The sequence below is a fragment of the Rhagoletis pomonella genome, unplaced genomic scaffold (assembly GCF_013731165.1).
Source record: "Rhagoletis pomonella isolate Grant_MI unplaced genomic scaffold, Rhpom_1.0 Rhpom_scaffold_00003, whole genome shotgun sequence".
Lineage (NCBI taxonomy): Eukaryota > Metazoa > Arthropoda > Insecta > Diptera > Tephritidae > Rhagoletis > Rhagoletis pomonella.
Genome location: NW_023458557.1, coordinates 76083877 through 76098584, shown reverse-complemented (window position 1 = coordinate 76098584; position 14708 = coordinate 76083877). Strand labels below are relative to the sequence as shown.

Sequence of the window (14708 nt, the reverse complement as noted above, 5' to 3'; positions counted from 1 at the left end):
GACGGACGGACGGACGGACGGACGGACGGACGGACGGACGGACGGACAGACAGTCACCGCTTAATCGATTTCTCTTTTCATTCTGATCATTTATGTATACATTTGTCTATATCTATCTCGATTCGTTTTGCCTGTTACAAACAACCGTTATGTGAACAAAGTTATAATACCCTTGTGCACAAGTGCGCTCGGGTATAAAAATAGCGAAGCGAAATGACAATGTACTCACATATTCATACATATACAACAACGAATACATAGATGAAAAATAGTAAAGATACAAACATTTCGAACGATCTATAAATTAGTTGGGGGGGGGAACAAAAACAACATAGCATTAAATTAGCTAATAGCTCAAAAAGCAAAATAAACCTTAATGGAAAAGTTATAAGCGAGCGCCGCACACTGTGCCCATTTTCAATTTAAGCGTGCCAAAAGTCGTAACTATGCAACGAATGCATGTGCGTTGTTGAAATTTTGCAGGAACAACGCATCCACGAATAAAAATTTTTGGACCATAAATGGGCGTGGCCCGCCCAAATTTGTCCGTACCTCCCATGTAAAGTAAAATAAGTGCGACACTTTCATAATTCTTATATTTAAATTATTATTTTATCAGTATTTATATTTAATTGAAACGCCAAAATATTTTTGGCCATTTCAAACTTACATGTTTTTTTTTTGCTTCGAATCCGATAACGCCACACTGGATCCGCCATTTGCTATTTCAAAAATCTGACATCAGATTTGAAATCAGCGACCTCGACACCCCCCATTTATATGAGTTTCTGGTGAAAGGGAAAAAAATATACAATTTGATCGCCATATTGGATCCGCGATTTCGAAATTCAAAAATCTGACATCTTAAAGTAGAAATGTTCCTTATTAGTTTGCATATAAAAACTAGTTTGGGTCGGGCTAGACTTCCAAGATCTGCTTCATTAAAAATCTTAATGTTTTCAAAATTATAAATTTTTCGAATATTTTTTGTTTATATATAGTGAAAATTATAAACCTGTAATACAGGTTTGAAACTTACTAAATAAATTAGAAGGCATTTAAGCTTAACCGCGCATTACGAATTATTTTTAAATAATTTCGCGAAAACAAGTACTGCTACTTGAAAGTATGTGAAAAACTTCACACTGAAAAATCAATATGTTTGTTGCTTTTTTTTTAATGAATGAGATTGTCTTAGTAGCTGAATATTTGTCAGCCAGAGAACCAAAAACCATGGCCAACTGAAATCATTTAATTTTGGATTTTTGGCATGCTATAATTGAAAAGGGGCACAGTGTACGCCGGCGCAGCTACAAAAAAAAAGCGGTCAAAGCGTTTAGTTGCTTAGCGCCTCAAAGCTCGGCATTACACGGCAATTCGGACGGGAAAACCTAATGTTTCGGTGCGAGTGTTTAGAAATTAGTGGTTTTGTTTAGCTTAGCTTCGTCGTTTCGCTTAAAAAGCATTGACAACTGTGAGTGACGGCTCATTAAGCGCCGATACAACGGTGAATGGTTGACAAGTGGGTGCAGAGAAGTGATGAAGTATTGAAATGAAGCGGAAATCAATGGCATATTTTACTATGCAACTAAAGAATTTTGTACTAGTGCGCATTTGCAGACTGAAACACATGGCTGAAAATTGTAGGCACTACTAAGGGGCACCCAAGTCAACAAAGGTGAAGACTAATATCGAAATATGAAATTTCCTGTCTAGAGCAGACCTACATAAATTGGGTGGGGTCAGGCTGAAATTCGTACAAAGTACGGAATAAGTATCACGGAATTTCCGGAGAAGTTGTGTATCAGCAACATTGCCGGCTGGGGCAAAACAGTGCCTTAAAATAATCGAAAATATCCACAGACATTGTCTATGAATAGCCTAACTGGAGGACTATTAAGACTCTGGAGATCGGCCAGTATTCGTACGCCGCCGAAAGACGTTAAAGCGAGGAATGGACTATGTAATATTGCATTTGAATTACAAACAGTCTTTCGAGATGTTGATGTCTGGCGCTAAGCCGGTAGAAGACGTGACGCAAATTTTTACAGATGCATCTGAAATATAAAATGGGGATGGAGTTGCTTTGAGCTGTTAAGAAATGCAGATCTTTATTAATGAACATTTAAGAATTTTTTTAAGCAAAGATTTTGGCCACCAGAGCTAAAGCAAGAGATTAGCTGAATTTTTATCCTTAAAAAGGATGGACACGAGGCTTTTGGCAGAACTGTTGCAGTGAGTAGAGCACTGACGTGTCCTTCGAGAGATCCGAGTTCGAGTCCTAGCCCAAAAATTTTCTTTTTCCTTTTTTTATTAATTATTATTTTTCTTGTTAAATATTTAGTAACTTATTTTATTTAATAATTTGCTTTTTCAAATTAATTGCTTTTTTGATGTGTAGATTTTATTGTTTTTAAAAGGATACTATTTTTTTTTGAATTCATTTACTTTTTAAAAGCTGCAAAAGACAAACAATAACTAACAGGCCAATTCTGGCATACGTCTTTCATCTCACCACAGTATTTCCAAAGACAACTATCTTGAAAGCTCTTTTCTGTATTTGGAATGACAAATTTAAAAATCTGCTAAAGAGGATGTCTAAAAAATAAACGAAAAAAATTATTACAATAAAAACAAAAAATTTAAGTCAAGAAAGGAAAAAAAATTAAAAAAACAAGTTTCTAAATATTAAATGAAATTAAAAAATATATATATTTTTTAAACAATAAAACTTGAAAATAAAAGACAAAAATTAATTTAAAAAAGAAAAAGTATTCCGTTGCCAAGGATTGAACTCGGATCTCTCGTATGGCATGCCAGCGCTCTGCTCATTTCGCCATTGCGACTGTTACAGCACTGTTAGAGAAATTGACTCAAAAATCTGCTTCACACTTGAATCAACCTTTAGTAGGTAATTACCATTTCTATGACAATATCCGTGGTAATGGTAATGATCGAAGTCAATGCCCACTTGCTGGTCTATTTAAATGGAAGCAATAGGAGTTTCATATGTGCAGTACACTGAGGGAAAAAAATTTTTGATAAAAAAAACGTGCTAAATTTAAAAAAATACGCATACGTTTTAAATTCAAGTATGTACGTTGTGTGAAATATGTCGTTGTGAAGTGCACAGATACTTTTTCGTTATATGAAATTATAATTAAGAAAGAAAAAAAAGTTTAGTTTTACGTTCCCGTCTCTGATGGTAATTGAACCCGGACCCTATTGTCAGCAACCAGTTGTATCAAGCATCTTTGCACACTCAGCTAGAGCCATACATGTAAAAGTGTTTTCAAATATTGAGTTTGAATCAATATCACAGCGCGCGATTAGTGCATTATGTCATACCATGTATGTATGTGTGGATGTGTTGTCACCGCTGTGCATGCTTTGTATACATATACATTCTTAATTACATATTAAAAAGCATCCAAGACGTGCAAAACGCTATCCGTGCAGTGAAAAATGCTTCATTTTAATACGGGCGTATTTGAATTGAATATTTCCATTATACGTAGTGTATGTATAATGGAAAAATCCATTTTGTTAACAATTTTCACTTGATTTAAATGCGAGCATTTTTAAACGGTAATCAAATAAAAAAAAATTTATTCTTACAACGCGTTTTTTCTCAGTGTAGAGCTCTTTGCCAGCTTCTTTAACTTATTCCGACCCTATCTGGACATACTATACCTCGATTCATTTATTATTCTAGATAATATCTTGAGCCGTTCGAATTTTTATGCTTTTCGTGATGGACTATGTACCTACCTTTATGCCTGAAAACACATGAGCTATTGAGAATGTTTTGTCCTCAAAGTGTGCATTCGAGCTCTTCAAATATGGCATTAGCAGTATTGTCAACTTGGGACTTTTATTTAATTAAAAAATTCATTGGAAAAAATATGAAAAATAAAAAGTACAAAGATGCTACGCAATTAGGGAAAACGAGTACAAATTTTATATGAGCGCTTGATTTTAAAAGAGCTAAAAACATATACATACATACTTATGAAACTAAATACAAACACACTTAATCATCAATGTTGGCATTGTTATGCTAATTGCCGGAATTTGTATACAAAATTACCAAACAAATGCTCGACTGGGATGCGGCGATGAGCATTGAAATGCGGGCAAATTCAAAAGCAATTTTAATGACAGATGTGCGGCGAAATGCTATGAACGTTTTTGTACACTATTAAATACCCTACAAACATCCCTGCAGGAAATTTATCTAACTATAAGTTAACTTTAAGTTGATTAGGTAGGAACTAAAGGTCACCATTATGTGTATATTTTCTTTGAGGAAAGCTAGCCATACATATTTCTATGGCGATGGCCGCAAATTAGTCAAGGGTGGTTACCTCTGGATCAGATGTCAACTAACTTGTAACTAACTACTTTCGGCCATAAAATATCAATAAGAAAAACACAACTTTTTTGTATTTTTTTATTTATTTGTTTGGTTAATTATCTACTTCATTTAACATTACCAATTTGTTAACATATTCTGCTGTAGGTGGTCAAATTTTCAAATTCCGTCCGACATATCTTAACTTCAAAATGATAGCATAAAATTTTTATTTGTCCTGAATTCAAAGAAGTATTTGTGAAGTGCAGAAAGAGGGTGAATTCAAAGTAAAATTTGTATGAGGATACATATTTAAATAAATACTTGTTTATATAGAAACAATCTCCCGATTACGCCTTCGTGAGTCCTGCATTACTTTTCAACTAGTTTCAAGTTAGCCTTTTGTAGTTAACTACAAGTTATTTATTTTTTAGAAATCCCGCAAAAAAGCTAACTACAAGTCGGTTATTTTTTTATCAATGGAAAATATTTTTCTGCGGGTATACTAACATTTTTCTATGTGTATGTAAAATACCAATATATACAAAGCAAAAGCACGTAACCGACGAATTTTTATTGTTGTTGCCTTGATAAAAGGGGAGCATGCAAAAATTATAATCAATTTAGTGGCATATTTTTTCATCTTTTATTTTCATTTAAGAATACATGTATACATACATACGTATTTCAATTGCTATGTGGGCCTGCACCGAACGGACTAATTAAATGAATTACGAGTAAAACGGAATGTCAAGGCTTTTGGCATTTGCATGAAGCAAGTTTGAATTAAAATTAATTAAACAATTATTTTCGTATTAATGTAGAGGTACTCTAGAAATAAATCTACTAACATGAAAAAAATATGAGCCAAGAAAAAAGTCTATCAAAGAAACTAAAAAAAATATATATTTTAAGTAATTCAAAAAGAGAAAAAAAGCATAAAAGTACAAAAAAATTCTTGTCAGAAGTGGGATTCGAACCCACGCCCTCAGAGAGGACCAGAAAGCTCCGAACAACCCGCAATTGCGGGCAAGTTTTCACACTTGAGTCTGGCGCCTTAGACCGCTCGGCCATCCTGACATATATGCTGTCGCCATCAACAACGCTACTAAAATAAAATGAAAATAACTATACGTATGCGAGTGTGTAGATATGTATAAAAAAAAAACACAAATATGTATGTATGTATACCGCCACCCACGCGCCAAAATAATTGATTTCCGCCGCGGCGCGTTGTTTGATAAGATAAAACAAAACTAACCAGATGTTAAATCTATTTTTTTGTTGACTGATAAAAAGATATTTTCATTTTCAACTCAGTGAATATTTAGTACTCATACATACAGTGGTGGAACAGTAAATGGGAACGCGAAATTTTAACAAGTTTTGCCAATTTTTTATTATTATTGTTATTAAATATTTATGATTTTTCATAAAAAATTTCAGCTCATTATCTAACAAAAACCACTTAAATTCGTATCTCAAATTTTGTGCGAAAATTCTGCAAAGTTGCATCTAAATTTTCTACTTTTTATTCATATTTTTTAGAAGTTTTTTGAGTTTGCAGTTTTATAGCCCATTAAATTTTAGTATAATTAACTTTAAGTTGCTAAAAATCGTGTTGATTTTTGGCAATTTTTTAACATACATATATTCTTTCATATAAAAAATGTTCCAAATTTTTTTTTATGGAAAAAAATTGCATAATACAGTGTGAAAAAAATCATCAAAAATCAACGCGATTTTTTAGCAACTTCAAACTTCATTATACCAAAATTTTTGGCCGTTTTGCAGAATTTTTATAATTTTAACAAAGTTTGAAATACGAAATTTATACAGTTTTTGTTAGATAAAATGGGCTATACTTTTATAAAAAATAATAAATTAATGGTCCATACTTTTAAACAAAAAAAAAATAATAATAAATAAACCAAAGAAAAATAGGTAAAATTTGTTACAGTTTCATGTCGCTAATCATTTTGCCACCGCTGTACATATGTGCAAATATAAATGTTTGCGTTTTTATTTGTATACATATCTAAGCTTACATTTTGATAGTTATTAAAAGCTGCTTAAGTAGTAAAACTCCTCGTAATTGAGTACCGCCTACGGGCTCATAAAAAGACAATTAACTTACGACAGCATTAAATTGCTTTTGAGTAGATCGCTTATATGACCGCTTGAAGAGCTTTGGTGTTTGAAAAAATGCCGGTGTATAGAAATATTTAGTCCAAAGGCTCTAAGTAGTTATGATTTTTTTTTTAAGGTTTTGTATAGGTATTTATCACTAACATCTTTTGCCCGCGTCCCCGCCCGTCTTAAAGCTGCGGCTATAGAATTATGCTGGTTATTTTGATTCTGTTGTTATCTTAATCGAGCCAACCTCGACATTCCCCTTTCCTGGGGATTCCAGACCGATCTTAACAAAACAACAGTAGCTTCTTGGGAAAAACTTGATCATGAACCGACTGTCTTGGGAATGAGAAGAGGTACACCAGCCGCTGACACAAAGCGACTATTTAACCACCTCCAAACGGACTCGAACCAGAAGAGGTAGTCTTTACGTGACGTCACATATGGCATTTGTGAAAAAAGCAATTAGCCGCGTAGATGTCGCTGATCTCATATGACATTGAAAAATATAAAATGTGTTACGGCAACAATTAATTTATTTGCTTAAACACTTGAATGAACTTGCCAAAACAGTATCCGGTGTTGCCGTTTTGATACATTTTCGCCTTAAATTTTGAGGGATACTTCTTTTTTTCCACAGTGCAAATTTGGATACCTCTTTCCATAAGTATTCGACAGTTGAAGGACTTCTTTTTTATTTACGTACGTGATACTTATTATAATATTTCTTTTTTAACAGTTGGCTGCTCATCCTCCAACCAAGAAATTTTTTTTTTGCCACTTTGAAAAATTAAATTTTTAGCTACATGAACGTGCATTTAATAACACCAAGTACTTAGTTTGCAAATTTTAAAAAGTTTTCCGACCTGTAGTATTTAACTGTAATATCGAGATATTTATCTTTAAAAAATGGTGATGTTTCCACAATTTCCCGGGTCCTGCAAATCAACTTTGACATCCCTAACAACCCTCCTCCTAAGCATTCAAGGGAAACTGACAACCATGCCGATGACTAATTTTCTACTATAACTTCACTGTACTAAAAATAGAAATTAGGTAAAATTGTGGTTCTAACTGCTTAAGAGCTTATAGCTTCGAATTAGTGGCAGCTTTTTTGACAGATATCCCATTGAAAATTTTGCCAAAAAGCTGCAATAAACTTTAGAGTCGTCTTTTTTTTTTTTGACTATAACAACGGGCCTTTGTTTCCCAAATTCGTGGCTAAGTATGGGAAGATACTGACTACATGTTATTTATTTTTGAACCTTAAATTCACAACTTCAAGTCGACATAAAATGGAAATGGGAACCAAATTCTTTGGTATTTATTCAATTTGACCTCTTTTAATGCAATTGGCCTCTTTTCCATCACTTTTTGAGTGTTGCACTGTGCTATTAATGGTAAATACAAATTGAACATCGTCTGAATTTCATCGAAATTCCGTTAGCAATAAATGTAAGTCAAAATTAAAAATGCTAAATTTATATTATTTTTTTACCTTTGCTTGAATTATCTTCCGGACTAACAAAATTCCAAAAAAAAGTTAGAAAATTAAATAACAAATTAAAAAAAAAAAATAATCTCGCCCGAGCAGGGACTTGAACCCTGGACCCTTGGATTAAAAGTCCAATGCTCTACCGACTGAGCTACCCGGGCACATGTCTGCACGGTGGTAAAGTGCGTAAGCGTTGCTACCCTAAAGAAGCTCCTCGAACCGGCAATTAAGCAGCACTGACCGGAAGAATGTCCTTAAAACTTCCTTTGTCTTGGCATATAGAAGCAGTCCATAAGTAAAGTACTTTCATGCCAAACTCGAGTATCTTTTATGTTGTCTTTTAATGTCTTAATTGGCTTCCGAAAGTACGAAAAATTCGAAATTGATCTACAAAAACACATGGATAAATTCCTGGTGTTTTCTATTTTATGCTATCTATATTTTTATCCACTTTTCAAAGGGGGGAAAATCATATCCACATGGAACTGACAATTTCACATATTCAGTTTTTAAATGAACAAAAACTTTTGTAAAAATTTATGCCCAATTAAAAAAAAAAGTCAAGTTTTTTTAATGTCGAAAAAACAATGCACTGTTTTTCGTTGACCAAAAATTTAAGTGCAGTTTTTAAACGACCAACCATTTATTTGGTTTTAAATGACAAGAAATTTATCTTAAGTTATTGAGTGACCAAAGTTTTATGTAAATTTTTTAGATGACCAAAATTTTAGGTCCAATCTTTAATTGCTCAAAAATGTATGCCCAACTTTTATGCGACCAAAAATATATGTCCTGTTTTTAAATGTCCAAAATTTTGTCAATTTTTTTGATGACCAGTTTTTAAATTAATAAAAATGTAGGCCCAATTTTTACATGTATGAGCAAAAATTTCCAGTTACACTCATCCAGATACACTGTTTGATTCGGTTGTATGGTCGAAAAAGTTATCGGCCCATATTTCTTCGAGAAAGAGGATGAAACGCCAGAAACTATATCTGGGGCTTCTTACCGAACATTGATTGACCACCGCTCACCTTTTCGATAGATAAATATATAAATATGTATACAATTTTTAAGGCAAAGGGGTTTACTACCAACGGCACTAGCATTTTACAGTGTCATTCCAACAATTAATTGCACATATGATGGAAAATAAGTATGCAGAAAACAATTATTCCAAATCGAAGCTATTAAATACACTAGTAGTCTTTTTAATTTTCAAGGAAAATATCCCACTAAGCATTTAGGATTGATAAAAATTTGTTAATGATTTGATGTCAGCGCCTTTTTCAGTAGTAAACGCTTTTTCGAAAAAACCACAGGAACAGTCCCCTTAGTACAAAGGTTTTTTGTTAAGTGTAGTTCAAATGTGAATTTAATTTTTGCATTTGAATTATCTTTTTCAATAAGCTGATTCCTACTGTGCTCGAAAACTGGAAATTTTGAAACTGCAAAGTTCCTTGAAATGCATTTTAACAAGGTTTCAATACTTTAGAGATTTTCGAGCTGTTTATCAGTTGAAGGCGTAGCAGGATCGAAGAAAAATATCACATTTTTTGGTGCATAAGCACAAATAGGTATTGAAAATGACCTTTTAAAATTTTATCCTTGCAATTTTTAAGTATTTATTTTTGAAAAACTTATAGGTAAAGGATTAATACTCACACCACCATATCCTCGAATTTCGTGCTTCTACTTGAACAGCTATAAAACATAAAAATAATTAAAAGGGCATTTTCAATACCAATTCGTCCTTGTGAACATAATAATATTAATATTCTTTAGTTCTACAGAATTTTCTCTTTCATTTGATAGCCATACTATTTTTCTACATTGCACTGAATTTTTTCACATAATTTTTGGAATTAATTGTATCTTTGAAACTACAAAGTCCTAAAAAAATCTGACGTCAAAGAGAAAAACTAAAAACGCATATTTGCTATATTGGACCCATAGTTTCGTGAGTATTTTGAGTGTTTCGTGAATTGTGATTTTTTTTTTTGGTTTTTGTCCCACGGTGCAATAAAACGATTTCCATGATTTTATTGTCCGATATTTATTGCAGTTATTTAAGTAGATTAAAACAGTGCAAATACTTTTAATTACGTCGTTAAAAGTGGAATGCTTTAATTTATGTACATACATATGTACATATTTCTAAATTTATAAGGGCACGACAAAGATATTAGAGGAAGCTGTAATTAAAACGTGACTACAACGAAATTCTATAGTAAACAAATAAAAAATCTATGTAAGTATGTACATATTAACATATGTACAGTGACGAGCAAAACTGTAACATGGAGTAACACTTTTTATTTCAGCCACCGCTATCTTTCCAACTTCTAAAGACTTTCATACTTTTGTTGTATATTCTTATTGGTACACCCCTACTCCCTCTCTCATAAAGATTTGAAGTCAATCCAACAACAATAATAAATCCAGCAGGCAAAAATGTAAATTAAGGCAGATGTTACAGTTTTGCACTCACTCTCAGTTTTGCATTTGACAGTTATCTCTTACTTAGTTGAAAGTCATATGACTTTTTTCTATATTGTAATATATTCAAGAAGTTATTACCAGTTAATAATATGGTTAATCAGGACAAAGGAAGTCTGTCAAAATATATTACAGTCCGATATCTTGTGAACTTAGTAGCAAGTAGCGCTGCAGCCACTATTACAGAAGCGTTTAAGGTATTAAAATCGCATGCAAATCATTAGACAGCGAGGCGAAAAATTGCCAAATTGAACGCAAAGTCATAATAAAAGAAGAAAAAGCCATTTTGATCAAAATACATGTGCGAGAGTGGTAGCATTTTGCCGGATCGCACGACAACCGGACCGTTGCCTTTTGGGATATGTTAACCCTTACAGAATGCAATAACAAAACACATTTTTAAGATTTAATTGAAGGTTAGTTGGTCTGACAAGACTAAATTAATCGCTTTCAATCAGGTGGCCAGGCATGGTATTGGATCAAAGACTCCAATTAAGCCTTAGCGAATCATGTAAAGCAAACCGCGAGCCACAGTGATCGGTCAATAATAGTTTGGGGTTGTATTTCAAAAATATTGTTGGTCCCTTAGTACGCATTATGCGTAAAGAACAGTATCTGTTCATATTTCAACAAAACTTGCAAGATGTAGTCGAAAAATGAGAGTTTCTGCTGAAAAATCACCCAAAACATACTGCATATGTTCGCAAAGACTGGATGCAAAAGCAAAAATTCGCTATTTGAAATGACCTCCACAATCCGAGGATATGAATCTCGTCGAAAATTTGCGAAATCAACTAAAAGCGCAGCTTACTAAGTATGCAAGTCCGTCCAATGGAGAACATGAGTTATGAAAGCACACCAAGGATATATGGGAGGCTATACCTCCAGAATTTTTACAGAGATACAAATAAGGTATGCCAAATAGCATCCAGGAACTAAAAAAAGCAAAAGTATATTGAACATTGTGTTAACAATTCTTTTTTTGTGTGAAAATTGTCAAAAAGTTATTAAAAATATATAAGTGCAAAACTGTAACATATGCCTTAATTTACATTTTTGTCTGCTGGTTTTATTATTGTTGGATTGACTTCAAATCTTTATGAGAGAGGGAGTAGGGGTGTACCAATAAGAATATACAACAAAAGTATGAAAGTCGTTAGAAGTTGGAAAGATAGCGGTGGCTGAAATTAAAAGGGTTACACCATGTTACAGTTTTGCTCGTCACTGTATATGTACATGCAAGTAAATAAATCGACGAGGCACACGATTCGCGCAGATGATTTAGCTGCTGAGAATAATGGGTATGATATTTGATATAGAAAACAGCTGCATCGATCGTGGCAATAAACTTTGTATTTGCCATATAAAAAAACAATGAATGAAAAGACAAATAAGTGCACTATGTATTTAACAGCCTCGCTGCGTGTGTGTTCAAGGCTGCAAAGTATCGTTAAAGGAATATTATTTTTTCATGAAGAAATAAGAGAGTAAATAAATATATACATACTTACAATAGCAGGAAACCATCTAAGGCATGTTTCAACAAAATGCCATTATTTGATGCATAAAAAAAGAGTCAGGTACATAAGAGGAGATTTGAGTAGATAGCATTCAGGATACTTGAGTTACATTGAGTGCTATTTGAACACGATCGACAGGATGAGCGCACACTTAGTTAAAAACAGGCATAATGCGAGCAAGCTAGTAAGCTAAAAAAGCGACACTTAAAGTATGCTTCAGGGAAAAAACGGCAAAAAACGTTGTGTATGTATAGTATAAACTCAATTTTAACTATGATTTACTTTTTTTGACCACCTCATTTTCAGAATCTGCTGATTTGACCTGCTTACCTTGCGTCGTTTGCTAACTCAACTGCCGCCATGCAATTAACCGATATGAAAAAAATATATATCGAAATAAGCCGAAAATAAAACCAGTTTTGTTTTCAGTTTCAGGCAAAATACATATTAACAAACAAATTCTTCAACCCAGAACGTAGAGAATCGACCGCCAGCCAGTAATGCGATCAAATTACGCACGATAAACTGGTTTTGTTTGAGTTGTGTTTTTATTTCCATTGCAGTTTCATGCAATGCCGGCTTCATACATTTTTTATTGTGTACTATTTTCTTGTTGTGTTCGTGCGCTGAGTTTTTTCTTACTTTTTCATACTCTTTTATTTTACTTTTCAGTTTTTTCTATTTTACGCTTTTTTTATTCTTTGTTTCTTTCTTGTTTATTTGTTTGTTTGTTTCTTTTTTTTTTGTGGTCTTTCTCCATTGTCGTCTCAACTCGGGGTTTGCGCGTGTGTTTGTTATTTTTTTACGATTTGTTGATTTTTCAAACGCAATCTTAACCGCTAACTAAGCATTCATGTATGCTTATATATATACATATATATATATATATGTATGGGGATATGTTAGTTGCCTTTGCCCTTAAACCATAATAGCGAGCTGGTCACGACATGCACATTTGCTAGGCACACCACGAACCTACCTAAACGCCTTGCCTGCTGCCACAGCTCCTGCAGCCACCACAATGCTTCCTTCGTAGATAGTTTAAACAAAGCTGAAAAAAAAAACGAGAAAAGGTTCTTCCACTCATTCAATTATGTATACACATTACAATAGGTCTCCAGCCGCTAGCCACTAAGCCGATTTCTTACAATTCGAAAAAATGCTGTCTTTTGTCAATTTGGCATTATTTGATTCGTTCGCTTTTTCACGTTGGCAGACATCTTATTTCGTTAGCTTTTTCTTTTAATAACTATTGCATTAACATCTGAAAGGATATGGTAACACAGTTGTAACATTCTCGTTTGTTAAGTGTGAAGTGTTGCAAATTTAGGATTGTTATATTCCTTTCAATTGTTTGTCTGTCTGTCTCCCCTCACTCTGCCAGCAATCTCATTTGCTTTATGGGCTGACTTTGATGCTTCCGCTTGTTGCTTCGACAACTTTTTTCAATGCGATACCCTTTTTCTGATTTACATTTAATCCAAATGTGTCACAATTCCTGGGAATGTGCAGACATTTAATAAGGCTTTAATGTCATCAATGTGTTGTATCTCATAATAGTCTGCTTGTTGACTTATTTGCGATTGTGAAGAAAGATTTGTATAACAACTACTTATGTATTTATACTTGTTTGTTGAGTTTGAAGATTCAATTGAAAATTATATCATTTGTTGGTGGTCATCTTTGCAAAAATAATTGAACAAATACTTCGTTAAATAACTGCTTTGATGATGCGAGCCAAGAGATCAGCCATTGCGCTAATACGAGTACATTGCAACTGACATTTAAGATCAGAGATAATCCAACTACAGGCAACCCAAGCTGACCAAATAAAATTTTTCTGTAGTTGGTTGGTAGAAGCGTTGCCTGAGTACATACCCAGGATCCAATTTGTGTTCATAGCACCATTTTCTCTGGGATCCTTGATTTTTTCTGCTTTCAAGATTCGTCGGTTTCGTCCAACAATTTGGATTTTTCGATGAATCAATTTAGGCTGGGAATGTTGCAAAAGCTCCCAAGTGTGTCATGCCTTATTCGTGCCAATGCAGGACACTCGCAAAGATAGTGTAGGATCGTTTCTTTACTTCCTTCAAGTTTGCAGCTACAGCACCGAGGGTTGTACGGAAGGCCCATTTTAGCTGCACATTCGCCACTGGGCCAATGTCCGGTTACCGTGGCTGTTAACTTGACTATATCTCTCCTCGACCCCTCCCTGGACCCGTCAGTATAAATTTCAGTGGAATTCTCCTTGACTATCCTCCCCTTACTCCAATCTTGTCTGGAAGAAAACTTCACCTGAAAGTTTTTCAAGAAGTCTGCCGTAATAGGTATATAATCTGATTGTTTCCCTCATTCGATAAGCTTGTCAAGAATACCACTATGATCGTGCTGCAGCGCCCTCCTTTTTGATTCTGATAGCCGAGGACGCAGCCCTAACATAACTTAATAAGTTGCCGTGACCCCAGGCTCTGGAATGTATAAGCTTTAGGTCCTGTGGCACATACTATGTCTGATCTACATATACATACGTTTGTCTCCGGAATCGGTCTATAGATAACATACAAAAATAACAAGCCCATAAATAAATAAAAATTAATATGTGTGTGTATTTCCAACTAGAATCATCTAATTTTGTTAGTCCCCAAAATTTTGCCTGCAATCGAAAAAACCAAAAAATTACACATCAGACGCCACCAAAATTAAAGTA

The 14708-nt window shown here is 33.8% G+C and overlaps 1 protein-coding gene and 2 non-coding genes across 3 annotated transcripts in view; all 3 read right to left on the bottom strand.

Moving 5' to 3' along the window:
- The window catches only part of LOC118735543 (centaurin-gamma-1A), a 387419-nt gene that overhangs the window by 347667 nt on the left and 25044 nt on the right, over positions 1–14708 (bottom strand). The window lies entirely within an intron of this gene.
- Positions 5314–5434, bottom strand: Trnal-caa. The gene is made up of 2 exons: positions 5397–5434; positions 5314–5358 (listed from the first exon to the last, which is right to left on the bottom strand). It is a non-coding gene; the product is annotated as a tRNA-Leu (tRNA).
- Positions 8071–8143, bottom strand: Trnak-uuu. Its single transcript has one exon. It is a non-coding gene; the product is annotated as a tRNA-Lys (tRNA).